Consider the following 5,437-nt stretch of genomic DNA (forward strand, 5'->3'; position numbering starts at 1 on the left):
AATGACTCAAGAAACCCGATTCACTTTGGTGAGTGACTCATTAAAACTCAATTCAGTAAAAAGAATCGAATTTACCATCACTACTGCACTGTTAGCGTTAGCTATGTTATATTTCTGCCTCTGTTCGGTGGTGTCGAGCAAAACGGACTTTAACGTTTGTTTGAACGAGTTGACGGTTCACTCGTTAAGCTGAAAGAAAGATGCTTTAATCACAGTAGTCACACATGTGTCCACTGTACTATCTGGGAACTCTTCTTGTTTAGCGCTCGTAATAACACAAACACTAAATCCTCCTTCTCTTGTGGTGTTTTGTAGCAGTGTATACACCTGAGACTGTCACCTGTCTGTCTGTCCTGCACTCTCTCTCCTTTTCTTTCTCTCTGATTGTGGAATAAAAGTATGAACATGTATTTATAAGTTACACTTGTGTTTGAATCCTGCAGCTCATCACACATTTAATTTCCATGTGTGACAACTGCAAGTGTCCAGAGTGAGGACAGACTGAGGGACCCACTGCTGCACATCATCTGTGAGGCTTTGCACCCCTGATGATCCACCAGGACAAACTCAGCTGTGTGTGAGGAAGAGGAGGAGGAAGAGCCAGCAGCAGCTGACAGATGGAGAGAATAGACAGACTGTTCCCTGTTTGTGAAGGACTGCTAGAAAAGTTTAAAATAAATGGTAAATGGCCTGCATTTGTATAGCACTTTGGGGCGATCGTGGCTCAAGAGTTGGGAGTTCGCCTTGTAATCGGAAGGTTGCCGGTTCGAGCCCTGGCTCGGACAGTCTCGGTCGTTGTGTCCTTGGGCAAGACACTTCACCCGTTGCCTACTGGTGGTGGTCAGAGGGCCCGGTGGCGCCAGTGTCTGGCAGCCTCGCCTCTGTCAGTGTGCCCCAGGGTGGCTGTGGCTACAATGTAGCTTGCCATCTAGAGCAGGGCGATATGGCCAAAAATATTTATCACGATATATATTTGAAAATTTGCGATAACGATATAACTGACGATATAATTGATGCGAGACAAAATACAACTCCACAACATTACTAGCGCAAAAAGACAACCTTCCATTTATTTTCACTTAAACAAGAAGCTGGTTTTTATGTACATTAAAGCTTTATAAAAATGTAACAGTGCAAATGCAAATTCCTTGCTGAAAGTTTAACCAAAAGGCATTTCCAGTAGAAATGGGCTGACATATCCTGAGCATAACCATGTATAATATCCACTGAAGTTAAAAAGAGGTGCTTTGCAACATTAAACTGCAGTGTGCAGTACGCATTTTTTGGACCATAAGGTGCACGGGATTATAAGGCACATTAAGCGAAACAAAGCAGTCAGATAAATCAAACTTTATTAAACTCATTCTTCTTGCTTCCTCCACTTCTGTACCATTGATTCATTAATGTTGAATTCTCTGGCAGCTGCTCTATTCCCGTGTTGTTGCAGTATATTAATGACTAACCTCGTATTGTGGATAGATTATCTCAGTTGTTCTCCTGACTGAAGTTTGCTCCGTTTACAGCATCCTGCCATGTGATTGCATTTGTCTCTAACCATGAGGAACCTTCACGTTAACTTTTATAAGTGGAAAAGTGTTAGTGTTCGTCCTCCAGCTTCACTGTTTATGTTATGCTAACATAGCTGTGTCGCTAGCGATCACGTAGCACATCATTATATACCAGCTAGCCCAACTTCAGTAACCCTACAAACGTCACTGCTGTTTAGTTTTCTGTCTTCATTTATGTTGGAAGTGATAGCAGAGCTGTACGTTTGAATTTTTCAGAAATCTCTCAGTCAGAACATGCAATATCATGCTTAGGTAACTAGCGAAACTAGCGAGCTAACTTCCGCTAGCTTCCTGCTAACTTCTAACTCCGTTAAATGTAATAACTTTTGTTTTCATGGATGCCTGGAAGTTAAACTTTATAGTTACACCTGGTAAAGCAGCAATGCTGATCGTTTTATTAAAGATGAAAGAATTTAGACAGTTTTTAACTCTCAGTGATGCTGCAGTGTTGTTTGACCTGAAGTATATGGAGTTTAGGACCCAGATTACTCCCAGATTTAAGAGCATCTTAGTCCGACAAATATGACAATAACGACGGCCGCTTTCATGTTCTGCAAAAAAATGTGCTTTGTTGTGTATCTGACGGACAAACACCAAACCAGTTCCACATCACGGAAGTTGCACCATTTTTACAAACCAATTCTGGTTCATCTGTTTCACTCAACAATCGGCCATGTGCATATGAAAACAAAGGCACTGCGCATGCGCGTTTTAATCCCATTCTATCGCGATATTTCATTTTCCTATCGTTGCCTAACATTATACCGGTATAACCGTGAACGGTATAATATGGCCCAGCCCTATTGCCATCACCAGTGTGTGAATGTGTGTGTGAATGGGTGGATGACTGGATATGTAAAGCGCTTTGGGGTCCTTAGGGACTAGTAAAGCGCTATATAAATACAGGCCATACTCAGCCCCTAAGGACCCCAAAGCGCTTCACACTTCATTCACCCATTCACAGACACACTGGCAATGGCAAGCTACATTATAGATATACATTATACATTACTTGGTCCTAAGTACGCCAAAGCGCTTTACACTATACACAATCATCCACCCATTCACACACTGGTGATAGCAAGCTACATTGTAGCCACAGCCACCCTAGGGCGCACTGACAGAGGCGAGGCTGCCAGACACTGGCGCCACCGGGCCCTCTGACCACCACCAGTAGGCAAACATGGGGTTAGTATCTTGCCCAAGGATATTTGGCATGCAGCCAAGAGGCAGCCTGGGATCAAACCACCGACCTTCTGATTAGTGGCTGACCTGCTCTGCCACCTGAGCTACAGCCACCCCAAATAACTAATTGTCTGTTATTTGGGGTATTGTTAATGTTTTTTCACTACATCCACATTGTGACTGATGGTGATGTGATTGATGAAAGATGAGGACCCAAGTTAGTAAATGAAAGTCTGAAACTCATATCTTTGCTGCTTGGCAAATAGTCAACAAAAAGAGATCAAATGATGAAATCAAAGCAAACAAACAAAATAGCAAATGCCGGGAACAGAAGAGAGAGCGGGAAAAGGCTTACGCAATAGGTCAAGGATCAGGCACACACGCACACACACATTTAAATAAGCACGTGCAATGCAGTTTAAAAAATGTTATTAATGCCAACAAGCGGAAGTGAGGAGTGAAAGGTTTAATGTAAATCAGAAAAAATCAATAAAAGACAAAAGCTCAGTTAAATATTAAATTCAATTTTTATATTATTTAAAAATGTTATATTATACAAATGGCGTTAATGAGGAAGGATAGAAACAGTGTTGCACTGTCCTCCACTTTAAAAATGGAAATAGTTGGCATGTATGTCTAAAATGTGAACACTCATTGGGAAAGGTAATAAATGCAATGTTACGCAACCAGAAACAAATCAACTGTAACATGTGATTGATCTCTGCTTTCACCCACCTGTTTATTGGTCGGGGTACAAAATAAACATATTGGTCTGCAGTTTCAGATATATAAACCAGCCACACGTCAGACCTAGACAGACTTAGCAACTTAAACCTATGATGGTGAGTAACTTTTTACTTTACTCTAAATGTTGAAAAAGGTTTTGAAAATGTCATTAATCTAAATATAAAACTGCAAAACAAAGCAGACTGTTCACTTATTGCTGCAGATAATTTAATATTTGATTTCTAAGGAATTTTAGTTTTCAGATTTTACCATAAGTTTGAGTTTCATGTTTCTTGTGCAGCCTTTGTGTTTAATATGTAAACAGTGGTGGTCAGCTAGTTAATGACTGCAATATAAACTGGTTGTAATAAAACAGCATTTCTTTTTTATTAAAGCTGTCATTGCTGTTGTTGCTGGCTCTATCCTCAGCCAGCCCTCAGGACATCGTGAAGAAGCCCTCAGAGGACAGAAATGGTAAAATGTAACTGGCATTATGAATTTGCAAAAGTGTCCTCATGAGTCCTTTTGTGAAACAAACAAGAAAGTGAGATTTTGTGATACTAGCTCTAAAACTACTTGGAGATGAAATGCTCAGATAAACCCACTGTACACCATGTGCTCAGTAGCAATAAGCACTAATCAAACAGCTAAAGACCAGGAAATGTCAGTCTAAAGGCTGCAACACACCGAACACTACAAATTCATCCTTGGATCATCAGTTTACCTTGAGGCACTGGAATTGTTGATCTCCTGCTTAAATGGGAGTTAACTTATTTAAAAATTTCACCGAATAACCAGGAGTGAAATAATTCTTTAAATCTGTGGTCCAATTCATATTTAAAATTTTTCGGACCAAGATTTGGTTTAAACCTGCTTTTAAAAGGGTTTTAAAAAAAGGAAAAAATGGTTTTCAGGTTTTGGAAACAGGATTGGAAATATTATGTCAGGTAATGTCTGGCAGTCATGAGAAATTCGAGGACAAAATATCATAGTCAATTTAAAATTGTGTCGACTTTGTGAACATAAAAAAAGAGCAAAATCTGAAGTTTCATGTTTTCATTTGGAACTCATATGACACACGTATGGACTATGTCTGCAAATATGGATGCCATGCTGGCGTCTACAACTGGCGTTTTGGAAATTTCTGCCACTATTCGTTAGACAAAAAAGAGTATCGTACAAACTCATTTGATATCCTTGTGAATGACAAATACTTTGAGATTCTGGAGTGGAAGGAATGTTCCTATGGTTCAGTGCCCACAAATGCAGTTAGAACATGTTCTAGTGATGAGGTTTATGTTGGAAAAAACAAGTATGGTCTAGGTAAAGTGCGTCCCAGTGACTGGGCATTTTATCTTCCTTGGGGAGGTGAAGAATATTGGTATTGGTACTATGAGGTGCTGACCATCAAAAGGGACATTAACCATGAATTAATCCATTTTGTCGAGTATAAAATTAATGATGCTAAAATGATCCGGAATCCTCCATCGACCTTGGCCGTCTATCCCATTTCTAACAATGGATGCAATCCAGTGACAAAGACAGTTACTCTTTCAAAGAGAGTTGTAGATGATAAATGGTGGGATCTTGGCTTTCTTCCCTTTTCTGATGCCCCTAAGACCTTACAGACAAAAATCCCTAACATGGTATCTGGAACAATTGTGCTTAGCAATATTACCACAATATTGAGCTTTTCAGAAGTGCCGACTGATACAAGAGAGTTCAGTCACTCTGCTAAAGTAAAAGTCTCCATCCCACCAAACAGCTACTGCACAGTCAAAATGCTGGCTTACAAGTACAATGTAAACATCCCTTTTATTGGTTATGTTACACGATTCTACGAAAAGGGGTTTAAAAGTATGCCTATCTCAGGGGCATTTAAGGGCATCCTGGTTGGAGAGGTCAGTGCTGTGGTAGAAAGCTGTGCTCACCTGAGTTCTGCACAGCCTTGCCCATAA

The 5,437-nt window shown here is 40.2% G+C and overlaps 1 pseudogene; it reads left to right on the forward strand.

Moving 5' to 3' along the window:
- Positions 1 to 3,589: 3,589 nt before the first annotated feature.
- LOC147317950 (natterin-3 pseudogene) lies at positions 3,590 to 5,437 on the forward strand (annotated as a pseudogene).

The sequence above is a fragment of the Aulonocara sp. 'chitande type north' Nkhata Bay genome, linkage group LG12, assembly GCF_057382095.1.
Source record: "Aulonocara sp. 'chitande type north' Nkhata Bay isolate Kocher_YH1m ecotype deep benthic linkage group LG12, A_spYH_male_GT1.1, whole genome shotgun sequence".
Lineage (NCBI taxonomy): Eukaryota > Metazoa > Chordata > Actinopteri > Cichliformes > Cichlidae > Aulonocara > Aulonocara sp. 'chitande type north' Nkhata Bay.